The sequence below is a fragment of the Glycine max genome, chromosome 1 (assembly GCF_000004515.6).
Source record: "Glycine max cultivar Williams 82 chromosome 1, Glycine_max_v4.0, whole genome shotgun sequence".
Taxonomy (NCBI): Eukaryota; Viridiplantae; Streptophyta; class Magnoliopsida; order Fabales; family Fabaceae; genus Glycine; species Glycine max.
This window is the reverse complement of record NC_016088.4, coordinates 35748928-35775586: the sequence shown is the minus strand read 5'-3', so window position 1 is coordinate 35775586 and position 26659 is coordinate 35748928. Positions and strand designations below refer to the sequence as shown.

The window sequence follows — 26659 nt, the reverse complement described above, 5'->3', positions numbered from 1 at the left end:
GTATTTAGGGCTCCATAATGTAGGTAGGGTACCCTAGAAATATAAGATTTTTCAGCCTTTGTATTTTAGGTCACCTAGACTAGTTTTTTGTATTAGGGGTAGTTTTGTAATTTCACATGCACTAAGTGAATATTTGATGTGTGTGGTTGGAAATAAATTTAATTGAATTGGTAGAAGCCCAATCCAATTAAATTTTAGAGGGGGGGGGGGGGGGGCATTTGCTTACTACACCTCATTGCCACATCATATAGTCACACTTTGTGCATGTCCTTCATGCTTTACATGCCTCATGACACCTAAGCACACTTAGTGGAGAATCTTGGAATTGATCTTGGATTAGTGGGCTGAACCATAACTAAAATTCACTAATCATAATTAGTGAAATTTTGGCTCCAAAGTTTGGCTCCACAAATTCAATTTCAAATTCAAGTGAAATTTGAATTGAAATTCAAATTTCCCTCCAATTTTGTGTGACACTTAGGCTATAAATAGAGGTCATGTGTGTGCATTTTTTTAAACTTTGATCATTTGAATATTAACTTCAGATTTCAGAGCTCTTTTAGAGCATAAAATTTTGTGCTCTTCTCTCCCTCTCCCTTCATTTATCTCTTTCTTCCTCCAAGCTCTTATCCATGGCCTCCTATGGTGGTGAGCTTCTTCTAGACTCATCTTCTCCTTGAAGTGGTGTCTCCTCTCTCTCTTCCTTCTCCATTCCGCTGCCATTTATCTTCCAAGAAGCAAAGAAATCCATTGATGAAGAAGATCCTAGGCCTACAAGCTCCAATGGAGCTTACATCGCCAAGGTTTTGCTTCGGTCAAGGTAATGTCAACCATGTTGGCAAGTGTGTCAAAAGCAAGAGCAAATTACATAAATATCACTTATTTTTTAATCACTATTTTCGTCTTTTCTGCATGAGTATTAGTGTAATATTTCTAACTTAAACTAGTCTGCAACCCGTGCACATGCACGGGTTGTTTCGTTAGCGTTTTCTACTTGTTCATGGACACCAAAATGATAAAGCTGATTAATAGGGAAATGAAAATTAACAGCAAAACATTAATCTACTTGTTCATGGACAATTAACAACAAAACATTAACATTGTTTGTTGGAACAACAAAATATTAACAGCAAAATGATAAAATAGCCTAGTTGCTGTCACTATCTTCCCAATCCTCCTGCCTCCTAATTATGATATCCCAAATTTTTTTCATAATACCTATAATAAATAGAGATTTCATCTCCATCATCAAAATCCATTTCTTCAAGAAAATCATACCATGGTTGGACAACACCTTTTCCACCAATAGCAGGATTTAGGGTTTCAACTTTCAATTGCAGTGGGGGGTCATGTCGCCTTAAGACTGTCATGTGGTTACCGCAAGCTTTAAGAGGAACTTCTGTACAATGTGGGAGTTTCTGTAATTTGGAAAAAGTAAAATTGTTAAAATGGTAAAATGTGTTTAAAGAGATTAAGATAAGAAAGTCAGGTTACCAGGGGTTCAGGATCATCCAGCATTTCCTGAGTAAGTTGAAGAGTCCAGATGTGCTTTCTGGATGAATGTCTCTACCTGCCGCAAGTTTGCCGCTCCAGTGGTGGTATGAAATGTATGTCAAAAACAGAGTGATGGTCACATGCAAAAAAGTTGATGTTGGTTGACTCATAGATTTTCAAATCTTTCTGGAAGTTTTGGAGTCCATCTGCTAAATACACTTTGTCTTTGTGTTGTCAGACTCGTATTTCATAAATGGCTCCATTGTATCTGAGATGAACAAACTCAGTATAGTTTGGTGCCCATTGTGTATGATAGAACGCTGGAAGTTGTATGGTATTGTGAAAAAAAAAGTGGGAAATATAAATGCATGTATATGTAACAATAATAGTAATGGAAGAATTGGGAAAAAAGATGACCTTGTCATTGTTGAAGGCAGCGATAAATTGGATGATCAATGGTGGTCGGATGATGCCATTTTTCATCTGCAATCACAGGGATATAAAAGCAAACGTCAAAAGAAACTTGTCAACCAAAGGAAAATTGTAAAATCACAGGGATGCACAATATAAAGGTTTGTAAACAAAACACCAAAAAAGAAAAACAACGGAAAGGACTAATGCACATACAAACCGAAACCAAATCAAAGGCAAAGACATTAAACGAAAAAACAGAACAACGGCAAGAACAGAACAAAACAAAAGTGGAAAACAAAAATGAAAATGATAACCATGCACATAAAAGTTAGAAAAGAAACGACCAAAGAGGGCCTGACACCTTCAAATCCAGTTTTGTTTTCAAACTTGAAAAAGAAAGAAAGGAAAATGACACAACAAAAACCAACGACATTGCACAAAACCCCCAAACCACGTGCATCAGACACATAGCAGAAAAACCACAAACCAAAAACCCATGAAAATGACAATAAACCCAACAAAAAGGTAGGTGCCGTAAAGAAAAGAGTAGAAATGACTTACCTCAGTTGATGCGGTTGAAGATGTGGTGCTCATTTTGTGCATGGCGTGAAAATAGAGTTTGGATAGAGAAATGAAAAAGGATTTGCAGAAGAAAGTAGATGATGGGCCTTTCTAGAGTGTGGTATTTAATATTTGCTTCTTTCCAATGCCACACGGTTGTGAATAGATGTGATATCAATAATTGTGAATTAAAGAGGTGCGAAGTAGATGGAGAGTTTTTGTTCGAATTAGAAGCTTAAGACCGTTGGTATTGTAGGGCAGTAACTGTGTAAATTTATCGGGCCAAGATATGAGCATTGGGCCAACTTCTAGAATTGCTTGTTAGCCTTTCATTTTTAATGTATTGCAGAGGGGGTATGATATGGTATTTTTTCATGATATCATGTTTTAAGGATATATATGGGAATTATTTAAAGCTGATTATGTCATGTTGGATAACTGGATTTTTTAAATGTAGTTTTTTTGTGTAAAATAAGAATGATGTTGTTTGAACGAATGCAGTATATGCAACATGATGTGCTACATTTGGACGATTGGCATGAACGATTTTTTAAAAATATTGTTTAAAGCATAATTATCATATAAGCAGTAGCATATGAACGCTAGATATTTCATCATTGAACTTCAGCAATTTAAATTTCTATATTTCGCAGAGAAATAAAGAAAATGTGTACATGTATATTTCGCAGAGAAATAAAGAAAATGTGTACATGTAAATGTCAAAGCAAATGTTAAGCTGTGATAAACTGCTAAATAATATAACCTTAAGTAAATGAAATTATAAATGGAAGATATTAATGTGGTGATTAAGATTACATACCTGACAATGTAAAATTTAACATTGTAATATATGATATCATCTTTGGCTGTATGTTAGAATGTATATAAGTAAGATAACAGTTAGAAATTGTTGCCAATAGATAGTACAATTTGTTGTTTGAAAATTTAGAGTTACCTTGTAAGATTTTTGAAAACCTCTTTGAAGACTACATTAGTAGTAGAAGTCATATTTTTTTTGGTCTTTATCATGAATAAGAACTTTTAATCCTTGCCTTGAATTGACCCTTGATAATGCAATGCATAATTGCCCATGGCTAAAGACTGGTTTTGGCAAATAAAGTCCATCCATAGAAAGTGATTGGCCCTGAGACTTGTTAATCGTCATTGCATATGATAGCATGATTGGAAATTGTCTTCTTAAAAGCTTGAAAGGCCATGGTGATTATGAAGGTGACATTGACATTCTTGGGATGTAAACATTATCGCCAAGATTTTTGCCAGAAATGATTTCAGCTACAATGACATGTTTGGCTAGTCTAGTAACTATTAATCTAGTACCATTACAGAGTCCTTGCGTTTGGTCTAAGTTTCTTAGCAACATTATAGGACTACCAATTTTTAGCTTGATACGATGATTTGGTAGACCAGATGTGTTTAGTGAATTGAGAAATTCAGTTGTGATTGATTGGAAATGCCAACTGTCAATGGTTTCTGACTTCTCTATATAATCAGAGCTTAAGTATTCCATTTGTTCACCTATTATATTTATTTGAGGTAGCATGCAAAGTTAAATAAAGAATAAATACTGACCTGGAATCAAGGAAAGTATATAATCATTGACCTCTTCAACTATTTCATTGGTGGAAGCTAATATTGCTCTAGATTTGAAGAATTCAGGATTACTGTGATGTTGATATAAATCTGGAAATGTTGATTTGACTATAGCATCAATGGGGTCATTATATTCCGTAATCAGTAGGTACTCAGGAATTTCAATGGTAGCATATCCATCATTTTGATTCCCAATAACTCCATCTCCAATATCTAGAATCCACTTTGCAAATTTAGTAGTTTCTTGATCATCAATTAATTGGGCATTGCCTAGTAAACGCATGTTTTTGGTGAGTGTTAAGACTTCACAGGAAGGCCACAAATATGATGAATTGATTGTTGCATTTATAATGTCTGAATGACTTCCTCTTGGAATAACTGGCAGAATTTGTTGGAAATCTCCACCAAATACAATAACTTTGCCTCCAAAAATTTTATTGGGATTTTTTTTTCTTTAATAATGTCTCTTAAAGTTTGATCAAGTGCTTCAAAGAAAAATTTGTGTGCCATGGGTGCTTCATCCCAAATTATCAGATTTGTCTGATTTAACAATTCTGTTAGTTGACTTCCTTGAAGTATATTGCATGTTGAGTCTTCAAAAATTGGCATAGGTATCTTAAATTTGGAATGAGCAGTCCTGCCTCCTGGCAATAACAAAGAAGCTATGCCGCTAGAAGCAACCATAATCACAATTTGATTTTTTGCCCTCAGTGAACTTGCTAATGTTCTCTATATGTATGTTTTTCCTGTACCTCCATATCCATATAGAAAAACATGCCACCTTCATTTTTGTTGACAGCTTCCATAATTTTGTGATAAATTTGTTTTTGTTCGTCTAGAATAAAAAATAAGTTGAGATTTGATAGAAATGAAGAATTAGCGGATGGAAAATTAGAAAATACAGATGGAATTTAACTTTGTTAAATGCAATTTATAATATATGAATTGGTAGATTACCTGTCATGGATAGAAAAAGATTTTCGAATTCTGATCTAGCCTCATCATTGTTGTAATTAAGTTCAGAAAATATCAAGCTATTCTCTAGACACGATGCAGGATTTCGCCCTCAGGATATGGCATTGTAGGATAGTCTCTGAGTGATTTTTGGTTTGCATGCAGAAGTTTTTCAATTTCCAGTAATGTTAAATTTTTAAGTTGCTCATCATCAATGTGTAATTCTAAAAAATGATAAAGGAGATAGTTAAACAATGCATATCTGTGATGTTATTCAATATAGAAAGTTACAAATTGATTAAAACTAACCTGTGTTCAGAGTTGTTTTTTTATAATGATATGCAATGTCTTCAGCTAACCAATTCCATGTCTGACTCCAAAGTTCTTCAGGTTTAGTAATGACACCTGATAATAGCATTAACACAAATAATTTCCTCAAATAATTAGTTGTACCCCAGTCCTTAGCTTCTTTGATTGCTTCCACAAATTCTCTGTCATCTTGCAAAAAACCCATTGCAAAGCATGCTTCTCTATATGTAGGATATAGAATATTTTCAACTGTTCTAATATCCTCAAATGAAGTAGCTCCTTTGCATGCAGTAAGCATCATTCTTAGATAAACCAATTCACTAGTCGTTGGTGGAACCCATATCAGCCTGCCAATTGTATTGCCTTTCTTTCTAAGGTTCCATGATCTAGCCTTTTGGTTGTAGACAAATTTGGAAACAAATTATGAATAAGTCAGATTTCTACCCTCTGAAAAACATTTGTTGCTATTCATCCAAGCTAAGAATTTTGAATCTGAAATACTTGGCTTTGACAGGATATCATCTATATCATCATCATCTTCTTAAAGAACACTGTGTTGTCCTGGCAGATGAAAATGTAATCTCTCCACAGCAGGCTTTCTAGAATGTATTGGAAAACCAAAAATTCTCCAAGTAGCTTCACATGGAGAAATATATCTGACATAAAAAATTCATAATTAAAAGAATTAATTAAAGAAACAATGAGTAACTTAAGTATACATGTTGAATTAATATTACCTGCAATCCACATATTCTTTAATCTCATCATTTTGACTGATAGCATTCTCAAGTGTACCATTAGCATCATGAATAACAACAGCAGTGACTCTGTCATAACCTTTGTTTATATATTTAAATAGATATTTAATGGAAGTATTTTGATTACACCATTCAATATTTATATGTGCTTGGTATTTCCTTAGCAATTTTGCATTGTAAGGTACTATATATCTATTATCAATAATAACTCTATTCTTTGAAATGGTACGACCATCTTTTCTTCTAGGATAGATTGGATAGCCATTTGAATCTAAAAAAATTTGAGGGTGAAACATTTTAGGGTAAAAACGGCTACACTTGCCTTCTTTCATACATGGAGACTTAGGTTGGAGAATTCCACATGGCCCATGTACCATATGATTTTGGACTAATGTATAGAGTTCAGGGTCATTTTCATGCGAAGGAATTTCTGCTGATATTATGTGGTCAATGTCATCTGAAGATGGATATTTATTATCTGGATGTAAGAATAGCAATAAATGCACATGAGGAAGTCCTCTTTTTTGAAATTCAATTGTGTGCATATCTGCAATTGTTAGCTGATTGTATTAATAGTGGAACAATAATATAGAAATTCTGTATAGTTGTATTATATCAAGGAAAAATGAAAAGCAATAAACAAATGTGTAACTTTAAAAAGCATATAAATGGCAAACTCACATGCGACTACTTTTCCAAGCAGGTGTTTTTTTGTTAAGTCAAAAAGCATCTGCTCATACTTCAATCTGAAAACACGTGAGATAAGATCCGGTCTATCTGCTGCTTTTAGATTCAAAGGTGCAAGTACTCTACGGATTTCAGGCCAATTTGGATTACAGGTTAAAGTAATAAAAAGATTTGGAAAACCCACATGGCTGCATATTGCCATACCATCAAAATAAAGTAGGTCCATATAGCGTGGACTGCCAACAAAGGTTGACGGCAAAATCACTCTTTTTCCTTTAGAAGAGTCTTTACTGCTTCCAGCATCCAATGATGTTTGTAAACTACAATACTTGTCAACTCTAAGTTTTTTTTTATTGTTCCTAATGTAGCTAAGTCTTTCAGACTCAACCATCGTGTATGCTTCAACAATGAATTGTTGGAATAGTTTTCTAGAATGCAACAAAGTTTGTGCTTCATTTGATCTGGACTGTAGTCTATAAGCAAACCACTCTCTCATCGTTAGACGATTTCTCTTCCTTTTTCTGCTGCTAGGTGTACAACGGTGAAGTATATCAGGTCTATATCCATCTTCACCATAAGGGAAGAGTAAAGGGTATTGGAGTCCTAGATAGCTAGAGTGTAATTCATGGATTCTTTGTAATTCTCCATTTTGAGTTTCAACAATAATATTCCTTCTTGAGTCTGGATCAAAATCACCAACAATCAGAGCAGCAACTTCAGAAACATTTGGGAGATTGTATGTACGACCATCTTTCTCACGTGCAGCTATCATTCTCAATTTTACATTATCGACTTGACTATCTGTCAATCTGTCCCTGGCCATTCTAAAACTTTTTGCATGGACATTGTACTCATCCAGCATTTGACTTAAAGTTGAAACAATCTCTAGTTGAATTTCAACATGTTGACTGCAAAAAACAATATAAAAATACATCCATTGGTGTCACAAAACACGCTTTCCGAATTAGAATTCTTCATATTTGATAATAAAAGAAACAAAAGAAGTACTACCTCATTGTATTAATTCTATTTTCAACTTCATTCTGCGTATCAAAGATATACAATTGTGAAAATTTTGGTTGCTTTCCAAGCATTGGTAATAAGCTGCCTATTCGATGGCATGGTTGACCCTAAATTCTAATTGTAGGAGGTCCTCTACTTTCATTAATTGATTTGTCTAGCTTAATACCAGCAGACGTAAAGGCAAACATCATGTTGTATGTCCGTATGTTACACTGATAATTTTTACTATCACTTGCTTTACCATCAAACAAAAGTCGTTCAAGATATTTCGGTGGACTTTGTAATAATGGAAGCTCAACTTTCCCATCTCCACAACATAAGGTGAATTTTGGACTTGTTGTATTTCTATCTTTTGAAATTCTTTCATCATACCACATTTTTGCATTGCAATGTCTACATTCCATGGCCTGATCACCCAAGTCAGAATAGCCTGAAATTGTCTAATGAGATAGTGGAATTTAATTCAAAGGATATCAGTTGATATCGTTAACGTTATATCAGAGCTATAATTATTACCTTCAGTATCGATTGCAGCTTCACTAGTATTGGATTCATAATTTTCATCGTCAGAGAAAGAATTAGAATCAGATGTCGTAACAATTTACGTTAGATATCATAGATATAATTAAAATTTGGGCAAAAAAGTGAGTAAGGATTTTCTATCATCATACCTTGTGGAGATTCATAATTTATATCTTCTAATGAATCAGCTGTCATGACTTAAGAATAGAGACAAATTAAGTCAAGTCGAACAGATTAATGTATTTATAAAAGAAAACATCTTATTTATAATTTCTCACCATGACATTGTATATCTTTCAGAGTGGAAATTATACTTGCCTCATGTGATCTGTTAGGCTGAGCCTTTTTTTTTTTTGCAGGATACCTTTTCTATACATTATGGCTTTACCTGAGGTACATGCATTTGCATGTGCATTCTTTTGCATGTTTGCAGTTGATATCAATGAAGTTGTTTGGTATATCAATTCACCACAACAAAGATTTGAAATACACAGAGACGAAATTATACATCAAAGTAATTCCAAATGTTCAATTGTGTAATAAAAACAAAATTAAACATGCAAGTTGAATTAAAGTAGTTTCGAAAATCAGTCATGTAGGAATGATCAGACTCAACTGTAAAGATACTGTATATAGAGGAGTAAGTTCTGGATATAGAATCGACTATGTGATTGATCTGCATTTTTAGAGGTCAAGAATTTAGAACGCAATTTATAAAAAAGGATGGAATATTTTGTAAATTAATAAACAAATGTTAATTGACATCAACCAATAGATGCCAAATATAAAATGCCAGTTTGGGGGATTAAATGTGATTTGACGTTTTTATATAATGGATTTCATAATTAATGAACAGATTTATTTTGGCATCCAAAATTACAGCTAAAGATTCATGCGTAAATTTTAATAAACAAATCTTAATTGACATAAAGCAAGAGATGGAAAATATCAAATCTGCGTTTGCTAGATTAAATGTGATTTGACATTTTGACAGTTATCATTGTAATAAAAAAAATTGAGCATCAAATTGAAATTACAACACAAAACTACAACTAAAGATGCAGGGTAGAGAAAGATAAAAAAGAAAATTTAGCATTAAATTGAAATTACAACACAAAACTACAACTAAAGATGCAGGGTAGAGAAAACTTTGATATCGAACGCTGTCCAATCTCTCTTTGATTGATCAATGTGTCATATTTGCAATTCTCATCTCTGATAGAATCGAAATAATCCTTGCCTTGAATCTGTCCTTACTTAGTACTGATTATACTAAATTTTCAAATTAGTTGTGCAATAGAAATTTCCTATTTTACTGATTCTAATGACTTACCATTAATATTTGAGTAGTAAAAAAACTGAGTTTTTAATTAGTAAATGTCAGCTTATATTTTAGTTCATGTGTAATTCCCTAAAAAAAAACCTTAATTCATGAGTTATCTGGACTTGTTAACATTTATCAACATTCTTGTATTGAATCGATATAATCCTTGTATTCAATATATCTTTATCAGTTATCTTGACTCGTTAACATTCATCAGCTAACTTGAATTGATTACATTCATTAAGGTTTTGACAACAACAATGCACAAATTGGAATTTCATCACAGGGTTAACAAATAGAGTAATGCAAAGTCCCAAAAAACTACTGTTTCATTTAATCAAAGAGGGAAAAACTAGTTTTTTTTGCAACTACAAAATCTATTTAACGAAAATTAATGTTCCAACAACGTCCTCCATGCAAAGAGTTTAAAAACCACAAAAACTACGATGGGGTAAATATTACAATTTGACCATACGATCATAAAAAACATTCAAGGCAACATCTCAACAACATAATTCATTCAGGCTGAGAATGCTTGGCTAATTTGTTCGAGGAAGCTTCAACAGGTGAAATCTAAAAGCTTTTTCGCTCATTATCCAACTCATCAGAAGATACGCGCTTAGTTGGTGTCAATGGAATCCTGAGAAGAGGGTCATGATCCCCCAGTAACAGACACAGATTGCTGCATAAAATATTAATTGATCAGTAAGCTAAATTTTGTTGACATCATCCAAAAATACACCAGCAAAAACACACAACGACAACCCCAACTTACAGATTCAAACTTTGTAGGCTCACTTGAGCCAAGCATTGACCGATCATGTTCAGCGGTAATAGACAAAGATTGCTGCATAAAATATTGATTGATGAGTCAACTAAATTTTGTTGCCATCATTGCAACATACACCAAGAAAAACAGAGAAAGACAATGTTAGCTCACAGATTCAAGCATTGTAGGATCGGTCGACTCAAGTATTGAATTCTCGATCTTGCAACATGGCTAGATGATATATGAATCGACAATTAAAAAACAAATGGAATATATGCATACACTCATAATAACTAAAATAGATTTGACAAAACACAACCTCACTATCGGGAATCATATCTAGCATAGCATTGATCAAGTCTGATTCATCTGAATATTTAAGAACAACAGAATTCCTGAACCTTGGTTGCACCTTCACTTTGAATGCAAGGAAACAACCCAATAGCCTATCTAGTGCTTGAGGAGAGGCATTTAAATCAACATCCCCATCCTTACGCACAAAAAGAAGAATGAAAATCGATAGCAAGGTAACAAATGTTCAGTGTAAATTAAAAAACATTGCATGACAATACAATAACATACTTCTATTTTGAGCCTGTTGACATCATCCGCTAACTGACCAATTAACTGTGCACATTCACGATCCCAGATCAAAAATTTGGTTTGTTCACCCTTGTGATTAACCATCACCTCAACCTGATGAACGTCATACTAATTAAACAGTGAATCAATCACCTCAGTACAGGTTGATCATTCTCTTTGCCACACGGACATGTGAACGGCACAGTTTGCATGTCAGCTTTTTTATAACATTGACCACAAGCCGGATAGCACCATGAATAGTTGTCCATCACTATAGTTGTAATCTTGGCGACAGTAACACAAACAAACTCCTATTTGAAGAAACTGACATTAGATTTTCTACAAAGAAAAGATACAAATGAATAAGAACATCACCTCTAAAATGACATTATTCTGAGAGATATTTTTTACTTTAGTCTTTGACAGAAACGCATCTTTTGATGATAATTGAGATGACCCTAAAACCTGTGAACTCCCTTGTCCAATAGGCGCCAAAATTGATCTAACCTCGATCCCTAAATCTAAAAGACTATAACAATACAACAAATGCAAAAGCCCAGCAAACATTACTTATATATTTAACAATTTGAAATTACAATCACATAAGTAACACATTGCCAAAATATATCTCTCTAAATTCTTGAATTTCCAGCACAAGGTCATTGATCATGAGTTTAGACGCCTTGAAAGAATTACTGACTGATGCCGGATATGATCCTACAGATTAGACCCAAAAAAAATATAATCTAGTAAGCTTGGAAATTGAGAAATCTAACATTACACTGACCCTGTGCTTCCTTAATCCTAGCATGAGTCAAGAGAATAATGATCGGCCTTTCATCTTCAATATCATTCAAATAAGACAAAAACTGTAAGCAGTAATTGATGCAATTCTACTCCGTAAGGGCATTGGGTAGAAGACTCCAAGTAGATTGGGCTAGAGATCCAAGGGAAGGCCCTAGGGTTCTCATGAGCCTTAGGGTAGATTTCGAGCCCATGGACTAAGTATGAGCCCGCTTATCTTTGTAAATATTAGAATAGGTTTTTCCTTCGTCTAGGCCTTGTATTTTAGCCATTCTAGTAGTATAGGGTTTTAGCCTTGTATTTTTGGGCATTTTGAGTAGTCTTTGTAGTAAGGACTTTTTTTTTTGCATTTTCATGTTTTTTGTCATGGGGGTGAGCTTAGCTATTATAGGGTGTGTATAGCTAAGCTCTAGCTTCTCATCTCAAGGAGGTGAGCTTAGCTATTAGAGAGGTGTGTGTAGCTAAGCTCTAGCTTCTTTAGGAATCTTCTTAAGGAAGTTTCTCAAGGAGGTGAGCTTAGTTATGAGAGGGTTGTGTGTAGCTAAGCTCTAGCTTCTCAAGGAAGTTTTCTCAAAGAAGCTTCTCAAGGAAGTTTTCTCAAGAAAGCTTCTCAAGGAAGCTACCTAGTCTATAAATAGAAGCATGTGTAACACTTGTTGTAACTTTGATGAATGAGAGTCTTGTGAGACACAACTCAAAGTTCAACTTCTCTCCCTTTTTCTTCCTTCAATTTCGTGCTCCCCCCTCTCTCTTTCTCTCCCTCTTTCTTTTCCTCCATTGAAGCATCCTCTCCAAGCTTCTTATCCAAGGCTCATCTTGGTGGTGAAGCTCCTTCTTCCATGGCTTATTCCTTAATGGATGGTGCCTCCTCTCACCTCTTTTCCTTTGTCTTCCACTGCATCTCCATGGTGGAAAATCACCATTAAAGGACCCCATTGAAGCTCAAAGATCCAGCCTCCATAGAAGCCCCACAAGCAAGCTTCCATCAAGTGGTAATCAGAGCACAAGAGCTTCAAGTAGGTGCTCCTTAAATCTCCATTAATTTTTTTTGCTTTACCTTCTCTTCCATTGTTGTTTCTTCATTTTTTCTCCATGTATCTCCTCATATGTCTTGTGCTAAATGTTGTTAACTTGATTCTTTAGAGTTTCCATCGATTAAACTTGCTATAAAAGCTACATTTGATTTTCTATGGTTCAAATTTCTTGTTCTTGTTCTTGAACCATGAATTGTGTTGAGTTTAGATTCCTTTGAGTTTTGTCTTGTTATTTTTTGTGGCTGAAACCTAAATCATAAAATTCTTACAAAATTATCAAATTAGAAGAAAACCTCAAAAATCTAGAGTGACTTGTTCACCTATTGTAGTTTTGTCATAGAAGTCATGTCTAGTCATGAAACTTGTCACATAAGATTTCTTATGTTGTGCTGAATTTTATTTTCTTGTTTCTTTGTCTAACTCATTTGTTCATGAGTGTATGAAATTATTTTAGCCTATTATTTTATTTGATTCAAATCTTTCATGTTAATTAGTCCTTAACATGTTCATGCAAAATTCTTAGAGAGTCTTTGATTGTGAACCTTTTCTTGAACTTTTAGGTTTCCTTATGATTGTGTCTATTGTGAATTTGAGTTTTGGTGATTGAATTGCTGGCTGAAATGTTGATCCTAAGTGAATATTGAACTCCTAAAACTGTGGTAAACAATACTAGTGAGTTCAACATACATAGGAAGGTTGAAAGTAAGCCCAAGGCAATCAATATACCATGCTTAAAAAAAAAATCGCTGGTGCTGGCAGCTTGGACATACAAACTTGTAAAAATTACTGAGAATTGGTTACTTCGAATTTTAAGCTGAAATTTTTACTGAGTTTTCTAGACATCTGGAAAAAAGTTAAAAAAAAAAAAAAAGAAACAAGTGATTTGGATAAAAGGAAAAAATACGAAAAATCACACAAGTTGGCAGGAAAATCAGTATCCAGAAAAAAAAAAGGTGAAAGGGAAGTGTGCTTGTTGTTTTGGCTCAAAATTTATTCTATAATTGGAAATTTCAATTGAAAATTAGTGTGAAGACAAGTGCCAAAGCCAGAGGTTTGTTGAGTCTTTTTTTTTAGGTTTTTTTACTCTACTCTAGAGCCATTCTAAGTTTCTCTTTTAGTCCTAGCTTGCTTCTATGTCCTTTTCATTGCTTTAATTGTTGACTAATCCTTGAAAAATTGTCTTGTTAAAAACTCCATTGGTTTATCTTTCATTTCATTTTTTTGGTCTTTGGTTATTGCTTGTCTCTTTGTTTCTTTGTTTGTGAGTTGCCATATAGGGAATTGGAAAGGAGGATTGGTGTCATCCCTTGAAGAATCTGAGTCAAGAAGCAAGGGGCCAACCACCTTAAGAGCTATTGGACTAAGAAGCACTCCAAATTGAGTGAATCACCAAAGAGAGAACAACCACCAAAATTGAGGACCGTTTTTTTAATTTTGTAATTTGCAATTTACTTACCTTCATTGCTTTCAAGTTTTGTAACAAAAAGGCCTTTCATTGGAAGTGTGTTGGGAGCCTCCAATAGGTTACCAAACTTCCATTTGTGTGTAATAATTTTAGGCAATTTTTTCCCTAGGATAGTGAGTGTTTTGTTGGGAACCTTGAATGTGGTCAACCAAACACTCTTAGGATTCGCCTAGTTTACATTTCTTGCTTACTTTCATAGCTTATTTCCTTTACCATCCATTGTCAAACCGCCTAGATAGGTTTCCTTTTACCAATTAGTTTTTTTACCTTATCTTTCACACCTCTTTTAGTGTTTATTTTGGATAGTTTCAACCATAATTTCTTTTACCTTTTGTTTTCAAACCTCCAACAAGAAAGAACTGCAACTTAGGAACCAACATGAGTCATCATTCATCTAGGTGTTAATGGTGAGGGTACTAGTCATAAGGACCTTTATCTAGAATCTTAGATGAGTTGAGTTCCCTCAAGTTATGGAAAGAAAAACAAGAGAGAAAAGAAAAAGGAAAAAAAGAGTGGAAGAAATAAGTCAAGATGAAAGAAGAAAATAAGAGAGGAAGAAAGAAGAAAATAATGAAAGAAATGAAAAGAAAAACATGCCTCCTATAGTAGTCATAACTCTTGCAAGAGCCTAAGTGAAGAACTTCGTGACTATTATGAAGGAAGGCATAGGTCACATCTTAGACCTCACTCCCATAGGAGAGAAAAGGAAAGAAAGCCTCAAGAGGCTAACATTAACCTCCATACTTCCATGGGAAGGACAATGTAGAGGCTAACTTAGATTGGGAAATAAGGGTAGAGCAACAACTTAAAAGAAGTCTACTTCAAAATCTTATGGCTCTCACTCTTATCCAAAGAAAGACCAAGGTCAAGGCATCTTAGGGTGACACCTTCTAAGCCCAAAGATGATAAGGGGAAGACAATAGAAAAGCAAGCCCCTAAGGCTAGTATGCAAGAGAAACTAGCTCTATAAAGTGCTTTAAATGTCTTGGAAGAGGACACATTACTTCTCAATGCCCCACCAAAAAACCATGATTATGAGGGCCAAGACATTTATAGTAGCCAAGATGAGGCTACTACTTCACCTTCCTCTAGTGAAAGTGAAGAAGCAAAAGGGGAAGAATCTAGTGAAGAAATCTACCCCCAAGAAGAAGGACAACCATTAGTGGTTAAAGAGAAGTGTAAGGAGGTAAGTGTCTCCTCCAAGAGGTTAGCTAAGAAGGAAACTCATTTTACAATAAAGACAAACATTAAAGAAACTTTCCCTCTTAGACAACCTCCACATTTCTCTTTGTAAAAAGACACTTGCTAGCATTGCCACACCTCTTGGGCTTGAGTTTATTCCTCAAGTAAAGAGTTGTTGGATGAGGGTTTGGTTCGCAAGAGCTTAAATCCTTGTGCTTTGTTGGTGCCCAAAATAGGTATTATTAGGCACCAAGTCCCTAAAATAGGTGGTATGATGAATGTTTTGAGTGGTGCAACCCTCTTTTGTAAAATCACTCTGCACCTAACATCTTCATGTTGTGTACATAGGGACCCATTAGGTAGGTTTGTTCTTATTTTTAGTTTCAATACAAACTTAGGTACTCATATGGGACACCTTAGGTTTGTCATACTTTTTGGTAGGAATAATCAATATGAAAATACAGAAAAAGGTATGTTTTATTGCTTACTTTTCTTAATTTTTCAAATAGTGATCAAGGGGTTCCCATGAACCCTAAGAGAATAAAGGTCATTCCTGAGTGGCCCACTCCACCAAGTATAAGAAAATTTGGGGCTTCCATGACTTAACAAACTTTTACAAAAGGTTTGTCCCATATTTTTCTATACTTGTAGCACCACTCATTGAGTTGGTGAGAACCATGTTCCTTCATGGGAAGATGCCCAGGAAATGGGTTTTCAGACCTTACCTTACTTCAACATACCAAACACCACTAATACATATGTTTTTGTTCTTTTTACAGGTGTTGAGGGAAGGAGCCCAGAGTATGAAGAACCTCGGATTTGAGGTCAAATCCTTTCCAAGGTGGAGGGAATGATGCAATCCTACCCCGCAAGGGCATTGGATAGAAGACTCCAAGTAGATTGGGCTAGAGATCCAAGGGAAGGCCCTAGGGTTCTCATGAGCCTTAGGGTAGATTTCGAGCCCATGGGCTAAGTATGAGCCCCTTATCTTTGTAAATATTAGAATAGGTTTTTCCTTCGTTTGGCCTTGTATTTTGGCCATTCTAGTAGTATAGGGTTTTAGCCTTGTATTTCGGGCATTTTGAGTAGTCTTTGTAGTAGGACTTTTTTTGTATTTTCATGTATTTTGTCATGGGGTGAGCTTAGCTATTATAGGGGGTGTGTAGCTAAGCTCTAGCTTCTCATCTCAAGGAGGTGAGCTTAGCTATTAGAGAGGTGTGTGTAGCTAAGCTCTAGCTTCTTTAGGAATCTTCTTAAGGAAGCTTCTCAAGGAGGTGAGCTTAGTTATGAGAGGGGTGTGTGTAGCTAAGCTCTAGCTTCTCAAGGAAGTTTTCTCAAAGAAGCTTCTCAAGGAAGTTTTCTCAAGAAAGCTTCTCAAGGAAGCTACCTAGTCTATAAATAGAAGCATGTGTAACACTTGTTGTAACTTTGATGAATGAGAGTCTTGTGAGACACAACTCAAAGTTCAACTTCTCTCCCTTTTTCTTCCTTCAATTTCGTGCTCCCCCCTCTCTCTTTCTCTCCCTCTTTCTTTTCCTCCATTGAAGCATCCTCTCCAAGCTTCTTATCCAAGGCTCATCTTGGTGGTGAAGCTCCTTCTTCCATGGCTTATTCCTAGTGGATGGCGCCTCCTCTCACCTCTTCTCCTTTGTCTTCCGCTGCATCTCCATGGTGGAAAATCACCATTAAAGGACCTCATTGAAGCTCAAAGATCCAGCCTCCATAGAAGCCCCACAAGCAAGCTTCCATCAGTAATTTTCCCATAGTGTACAGGATAGCACCTGTCCACTATCAGAAGGAAACAACAATTAATGTATCAATATATCAGCACTAATCATCATCAGATACAAACAACAATCACACACACTCAAATTAAATTGTAAAAGATAACCTCAAATCCTTTAAATTCAAAACAACCCTCGTATTTTTGGATGACACATATCGGAATACCACTTCATCAACCACGCCAATAACATCTAAAACAACCACAAGGTAAACGTATCTTACTTGAAAAGCCATAAGCAAGTCAATCAAAATCAATCCACAAATTGCAAACAACGATCTTACCAACCAAGAGTCCAATTTTAAAATGACCAGCAATGACACTGGAAAAATCAACAAATCTGAATTTCCTAAAAGGTAACTGTTCATATCACATTGCCTAACAACATAACTCCAGTAAAACATAATTTATATTCATGATCACAAACTCTGAATTTCCCATCATTCTTGATAACTTTAAAATTATGCATCACATAAGTCAAATTTTCTTTCAAATCAGCCTTGCGAGACTTTAGCTATCCTGCTTGCAAACAACATGGATTTCGTCTCCCTACAATATAGAAAGCATATAAATACTTCATTGAATGACCAATAATATAATAACATAATTTATAATTCAAAAAACGCCAAAAACATACATCAGAATCAACAACCACCATTTCGGCTTGTTCAGTCTTTCGGGAATCCCAATGAACCAAAGATCAGTGATCCTACAGAAAGCTTAAGAGTTCCCTTGATCCATCTATCAATTTTATTTTATCAGCAACACGTGCCATAACTTTATAATCGCAAACCCTGAACAAAACTCCAAGAAAAATAGAACATCAGTTAAAAACCAAGCATATAGTCAAACGGAAAAAATAAACTACCACCTCAACCACTGCAAACCAAAGCTAACAGCCTGTCACCAACAAAACAAAGAAGAAAATTCACAAAACACACATAAGACCACAATAAACTCCATATAAATCAGTAAAAATAAACATGTGGACAAAACATCTGCACATGTGACTAAAAGAATTAACATATAAGAATCCATTAACACCAAATTAACAAACCATACAAAAAACAGCCATCCTCAACTTAAACCTCAACTTCTCTCAGCCAAACCCAAACTTGGGTAAAAGTATAATTTCATTTGCCACACTCAAAACTAACAGCCAAACAAAGCCAAACTGTAAAACAAACTACTCAACCAAAGAATCCACAACATGAATATCACCTTAGCTTCTCCCGATCAAACTCAGCAAAACTAAACTGCAAAACAAAATTGTCAAAAAAAAAAACTGCAAAATCACAGCTGCACAATAGAAAAATTAGATAAAGACATTCAACAAAAAAACATTACCTTTTGTTCTCACAACCAACCGAACACCATAGCTAAACCAAACTGGGAAACAAAAAGGAAAATCACAGCCATGCACAACATAAAAGTTAGAAAACAAACGACCAAACAAACAAACAATTTTCCTTTGAAACTTGAAAATGAAACAAACTGTAAAACAAACCTCTCAAGCAAAGAATGCACAACATGAACATTACCTTAGCTTCTCCCAATCAACCTCAGCAAAACTAAACTGCAAAACAAACTTCTCAACCAAAGGAAAAATGTAAAATCACAGCCATGCACAATAGAAAAATTAGACAAAGACATTCAACAAAAAAAACATTACCTTTTCTTCTCACAACCAACCGAACAACAGAGCTAAACCAAACTGGGAAAGAAACGAAAATGACACAACAACAACCAACGGCATTGCACAAAACCCCAAACCACGTGCCCATCAAAGAGTGGAAGCTAGCTTAGCCATTAAACACATGGCACAAAAATTCCTTGTTGATAAAAAATTAACACGTAAACCACTTGCTTAACACGTAAGCCACTTGTTGATAAAAAATCAACACGTAAAGCACCCACGTGTAGAAGCTCAGGACAAACCAAAAACTCATCAAAATGACAATAAACCCAGCAAAAGGGACAGGTGCAATTTTCTAAGAAGGGTCACACCAGTAATTTTCCTATGCTTCTCTTTTATAATATAAGAGCCATGCACAACATAAAATTTAGAAAACAAACGACCAATCAAACAAACATTTTGCTCTCAAACTGAAACTGAAACAAACGAAAATAACACAACAGCCAACACCATTCTACAAAACACCCAAACCACCTGTCCAATCAAACAATGCAAGCTAGCTTATCCATCAGACACATGGCACAACAGTTCCTTTTTTAGGAAAAAAACAAACACGTAAACCACAGGCGTGTTGCACCTGAAGAAGAAAACAAAAGGACAACAAATCAGAACAAACCCAGTAAAAGCCAAACGAAAGCTAAAACACACATGCACAAACATAACATTACCTTTTCTTCTCACAGTCAAACCTAGCAACGGAGGAAAAGCAAACCCCAAAAGAAACTTGTCAACCAAAGAAAAACTGTAAAATCACAGCCATGCACAATATAAAAGTTAGTAAACAAAGCCAAAGAAGAAAAATAGCGAAAAAGACTAACATTCATACAAACTGAAACCAAACCGAACGCAAAGACATTAAACAAAAAAACAGAACAACCCAATCATCATCAGATACAAACAACAATCACACACACTCAAATTAAATTGTAAAAGATAACCTCAAATCCTTTAAATTCAAAACAACCCTCGTATTTTTGGATGACACATATCGGAATACCACTTCATCAACCACGCCAATAACATCTAAAACAACCACAAGGTAAACGTATCTTACTTTAAAAGCCATAAGCAAGTCAATCAAAATCAATCCACAAATTGCAAACAACGATCTTATCAACCAAGAGTCCAATTTTAAAATGACTAGCAATGACACTGGAAAAATCAACAAAACTGAATTTCCTAAAAGGTAACTGTTTCATATCACATTGCCTAAGAACGATAACTCCAGTAAAACATAATTTATATTCATGATTACAAACTCTGAATTTCCCATCATTCTTGATAACTTTAAAATTATGCATCACATAAGTCAAATTTTATTTCAAATCAGCCTTGCGAGACTTTAGCTAATCCTGCTTGCAAACAACATGGATTTCGTCTCCCTACAATATAGAAAGCATATAAATACTTCATTGAATGACCAATAATATAATAACATAATTTATAATTCCAAAAAACCGCCAAAAACATACATCAGAATCAACAACCACCATTTCGGCTTGTTCAGTCTTTCCGGGAATCCCAATGAACCAAAGATCAGTGATCCATACAGAAAGCTTAAGAGTTTCCCTTGGTCCATCTATCAATTTTATTTTATCAGCAACACGTGCCATAACTTTATAATCGCAAACCCTGAACAATAACTCCAAGAAAAATAGAACATCAGTTAAAAACCAAGCATATAGTCAAACGGCCAAAAAACTAAACTACCACCTCAACCACTGCAAACCAAAGCTAACAGCCTGTCACCAACAAAACAAAGAAGAAAATTCACAAAACACACATAAGACCACAATAAACTCCATATAAATCAGTAAAAATAAACATGTGGACAAAACATCTGCACATGTGACTAAACAGAATTAACATATAAGAATCCATTAACACCAAAATTAACAAACCATACAAAAAACAGCCATCCTCAACTTAAACCTCAACTTCTCTCAGCCAAACCCAAACTTGGGTATGAAAGTATAATTTCCATTTGCCACACTCAAAACTAACAGCCAAACAAAGCCAAACTGTAAAACAAACTACTCAACCAAAGAATCCACAACATGAATATCACCTTAGCTTCTCCCGATCAAACTCAGCAAAACTAAACTGCAAAACAAAATTGTCAAAAAAAAAAACTGCAAAATCACAGCTGCACAATAGAAAAATTAGATAAAGACATTCAACAAAAAAAACATTACCTTTTGTTCTCACAACCAACCGAACACCATAGCTAAACCAAACTGGGAAACAAAAAGGAAAATCACAGCCATGCACAACATAAAAGTTAGAAAACAAACGACCAAACAAACAAACAATTTTCCTTTGAAACTTGAAAATGAAACAAACTGTAAAACAAACCTCTCAAGCAAAGAATGCACAACATGAACATTACCTTAGCTTCTCCCAATCAACCTCAGCAAAACTAAACTGCAAAACAAACTTCTCAACCAAAGGAAAAATGTAAAATCACAGCCATGCACAATAGAAAAATTAGACAAAGACATTCAACAAAAAAAACATTACCTTTTCTTCTCACAACCAACCGAACAACAGAGCTAAACCAAACTGGGAAAGAAACGAAAATGACACAACAACAACCAACGGCATTGCACAAAACCCCCAAACCACGTGCCCCATCAAAGAGTGGAAGCTAGCTTAGCCATTAAACACATGGCACAAAAATTCCTTGTTGATAAAAAAATTAACACGTAAACCACTTGCTTAACACGTAAGCCACTTGTTGATAAAAAAATCAACACGTAAAGCACCCACGTGTAGAAGCTCAGGACAAACCAAAAACTCATCAAAATGACAATAAACCCAGCAAAAGGGACAGGTGCCAATTTTCTAAGAAGGGTCACACCAGTAATTTTCCTATGCTTCTCTTTTATAATATAAGAGCCATGCACAACATAAAATTTAGAAAACAAACGACCAATCAAACAAACAGTTTTGCTCTCAAACTGAAAACTGAAACAAACGAAAATAACACAACAGCCAACACCATTCTACAAAACACCCAAACCACCTGTCCAATCAAACAATGCAAGCTAGCTTATCCATCAGACACATGGCACAACAGTTCCTTTTTTAGGAAAAAAAACAAACACGTAAACCACAGGCGTGTTGCACCTGAAGAAGAAAACAAAAGGACAACAAAATCAGAACAAACCCAGTAAAAGCCAAACGAAAGCTAAAACACACATGCACAACATAAACATTACCTTTTCTTCTCACAGTCAAACCTAGCAACGGAGGAAAAGCAAACCCCAAAAGAAACTTGTCAACCAAAGAAAAACTGTAAAATCACAGCCATGCACAATATAAAAGTTAGTAAACAAAGCCAAAGAAGAAAAATAGCGAAAAAGACTAACATTCATACAAACTGAAACCAAACCGAACGCAAAGACATTAAACAAAAAAACAGAACAACCCCAACAACAGAACAAAACCAAACTGGAAAACAAAAACGAAAATCACAAACATGCAGATAAAAGTTCGAAAAGAAACGACCAAGGTAGAACCTCACACCTTCAAATCCAGTTTTGCTTTCAAACTTGAAAAAGAAACAAATGAAAATGTCACAACAAAAAAATAGAACAACCCCAACAACAGAACAAAACCAAACTGGAAAACTAAAACGAAAATCACAGCCATGCACATAAAAGTTAGTAAAGAAACGACCAAGGCTGAGCCTCACACCTTCAAATCTAGTTTTGCTTTCAAACTTGAAAAAGAAACAAACCAAAATGACACAACAACAACCAACGGGATTGCACAAAACCCCAAAATCACGTGCCCAATCAAAGAGTGAAAGCTACCTTAACCATCAGACACATGGCACAAAAATTCCTTGCTGATCAAAACAATTAACACGTAAACCACTTGCTTAACACGTAAACCACTTGCAGATAAAAAAATCAACACGTAAACCACCCACGTGTAGAAGCTGAGGACAAACCAAAAACACATCAAAATGACAATAAACCCAGCAAAAGGGCCAAGTGCCAATTTTCTAAGAAGGGTCACACCAGTAATTTTCCTGGGGTTCTCTTTTATAATATAGTAGATAGATTAGTGTAAGAAAATAAAAAAAAAATAAAATTATATATAATTACATGAAACCCCAAAAGACTCGCATACAAAATACATGTATGTCTCCAAAGATAACTAGGGGAATTAGTGTATAATTAAAAAGACAAAAGTAACTAACACTAAAAAAGTGGTTTAATTTAATAGTTTAAACCGTTACATTTAAGGTTTAATTTCTATAAATTGTTAATATAAAATAAATTTATACAGTGAATTAATTAGAAATCATATTAATATAATTTTTATAATAATTATGATAAAAGTTTAAGAAAAATTATCATACAAAAATTCAGTTGGATTAAGTTAATATCGGCTAGCATAGTCAATATTAGATTTTATATCCGTGCAACTTTGTTTAAATTATATTTTTTGTTTGTATTTAGTTTTTTTGAAATTTATTTCCATAAATAAAATTATCAATTATTAAAATATTTAATAATATATTAAATATAATTAAATTTTAAAAAAATTAATAAAAAATAAGATTTAGGTAAAGAATGTTGGTTCTAATATGGAATATTTAAATATTTTGATAATCAATTTTAAATTTAATATCATAAAAATCAAAATTTATATTAATTTTTAAATATTTTTTTTATCAAAAATATATATATGTTAATTATTTAAAATGTTGTTAATCAATTTGAAGATTTTAATTTCAATTTTATAAAATTGTTCAAGTTTTGAATTGGTTAATCTCATCCGGGCATAAATCTAAATGATATTATTATTATTATTGACACAATAATGATATTATCATTACTTGTTAATTTTTAAATTTATTTATCAATGATAATTATAATTTCATTTTTAATATAAGTAGGTTTTTTCATTGTTAAACTCTACATGTATTATTATTATTATTATTATTATTATTATTATTATTATTATTATTATTATTATTATTGTTGTTGTTGTTGTTGTTGTTTGGATAAAATTGTATAATAATAATTACTTTAATGCTAATACTTATATGTAACAAAATTAAATTCTGTAAAAAAAAATGTTACAAATTTAACTATGGTATAAAAAACTTTTAAAATATATGTAATACCTTTTTTATAAGAAAAAATTAATTAATACTTAACTGTTACAGGTTTAAGTGATTTTTAACAAATACTTTAAACGTTGCTTAACTATTTTGAATAGTAAATTAATTTATTAATTAAATAATTATATACTTGAATTTTAAAATCAGAAGGTTTATTGACCGACTTTGTTGGGAAAGTAAATTAAGGATGGATATATTTTGAGAAATGATATACGTATGCATTGTACAAATAACCAAATAATAAATATTTTTTTTTCTTAAAAAAACTTTAGTAAAAAGATATGTTTCAGGTAAAGAATGTTGATTTTGATATGAAAAAAATATTTAGATATAGTGCACTAAAAAAATTAAATATTCATAATTTTAAAAATATATTTAATTGGTAGAAACTATTGAAGCGGTTTTTTCTTCATGGTGTTGCAATGTGTACTTGGAGTTTCCGATGAATAAAGAATAGAGAATAATGAAGAGTCTTGAGTATTAAACTTTTAATAATTTTATTTTAAATTAATAATTTAGGATAGAAATTAAATAATAGGTTATATATATATATATATATATGAGTATAAGCTATTCTTAAAATTAATTTTATTCAAATATGGGACAATAAATTTAAATCAATGATTTTTTTCAAATTAAAAGTTTAATCTAAAGGCTGAAATGTGTTGAAAATCACCATTTTTATTATAAAAAATTAGCCAATTACAAAGAAAGCGTTGAAAAGAGAGTATCTGAAAAAAGTGTTGCTACTTGTTAGTTTATTTCTATTTTAAAATATGTAGATTTAATTATAAATAATTTTAAATTTAATTACATTTTTATATAATCATTTGAAATATAATTTAATTACATATATTTTATATAGATAGATAGTTATCTTTTTTTAATACAATAGTCAATTTTCTTATCATGAGTTGAAATTATAAAATATATTATTTTAATTAGAAAATTCAAAATTTCACTCATTATTATTCATGAAATATTTATTGATTAATTAAATTAAAAAAAATAGACCCAAGTTTTTTTAATTTATATCCTTAATTGTTGTTAAAAAAAACAAAATTCTATCCTTAATATTTAAAGTGAAATATTAAAAATTATTTTAAAAATTATATTAATGTAATTAATTTAATCCTCCATTAGTGTTGAATATGATTAAACTAAATCAATGGTTATTGTTAATAGTAACTTTCGGTCAACGGCTAAATATGATTAAAGCATATCAAGAGCTGTAATGAAATTTAAATCTTGATTTAACGGTTTAAAATATTCCAAACTTCCTTTTTATATACATAGTATATAGACAGAGATATATAGATATATAGATTATTTTGCCTAATACTCATATTAGATGTCGAGTATTAAAGCATATTGTTACACATAATTGTGTGATCGTTTATTATATAATATTTATTGGGTTTAATGGTATTATATTGTAAAACACTGATTAGTATATGTGTGTGTTTAGACTTATTACTCTGATGGGTAAGTGACAAAGTGAGCCCATATTATCTTTTAACACATGGAGACCCCTATTTCTTTCTCCTCTGCAGTTTTCCAAATCCAAAACAAATAAGGACTCGTTGGGAAGAAAGATGGAGTGCGGTCTGTGTGTTGTTGTCCTACTGAGAGACATCACAGAAAATCAGGCGTAATGGAAAAAGAATAGTTTTTTTTCCTCACTCAATAGATCTAATGAATTCTGCATATCCAGGTAATTCTTAATCCTTTTGTATTATACATGTTGCAATAAGAGATTATTGTTTTAGGAATTAATTATGAATTAAGAATTTCCCTATATAATTTTATCAAATTGGTATGAGAGCAGGATTTAATCCTAATTGTGACTGTAAAAGTTGTTAATTGTATGATATCAAAAGTTTGACGATGCAACAATGGGTACGTTCCGTTTCACTCTTCCTTTTTTTATTTTTTATCTTCCTTTCTTTCTTGTTTCTCAAATATTCCGAATGCACATTTTCTTTTATGTGATGCATATCTGTATCTTCCACTGCTGATTGAACGTGCGTGCCTTCCATGTTATATTATACGAGTTTTTAATTTTTTATTTCTTTTATGTTTCGGGATTTTAAGTTTTTAATTTTCATTTTTTTGGGGTTTGTTAAATTAACCAGATGAGAGATTTTATATCACGTTCTTCGTTTTTCGTGGAGTGTGCATTTTTTTTCCTTGATTAATATATATGGTTTAAAGGATCCGTGAATTGAGATCAAGCCTCAAAGTGTTTTTTTTAGCATACAGATATCTGTCTTTTTTTTTTTGTTAAAGTTGAACGTGTAAAGATTAATTATTTGGTTTAAAAAGTTGATGTTACTCTATGAGCCGGAGGTTTTTTTTTTTTTTTTCCTTCAAAAAACGGCTAATTCAATATATATTAATAAACTTTTCCTTTGAGTAACAACAACTTTTTAAACTAAAAAAAAAAAAAAAAAAGTCATATACTTGTACCTTATTTGTGGGATAGGTATTCTTATGCCTTGTATTCTTTCTTTGTAGATTATAAAGATAACACCGATTTATCACAAG

General features: G+C 33.1%; 1 pseudogene; it reads right to left on the bottom strand.

Annotated features, from left to right (window-relative positions):
- Positions 1-3420: 3420 nt before the first annotated feature.
- On the bottom strand, positions 3421-20891 carry LOC100814767 (uncharacterized; annotated as a pseudogene).
- Positions 20892-26659: the final 5768 nt, after the last annotated feature.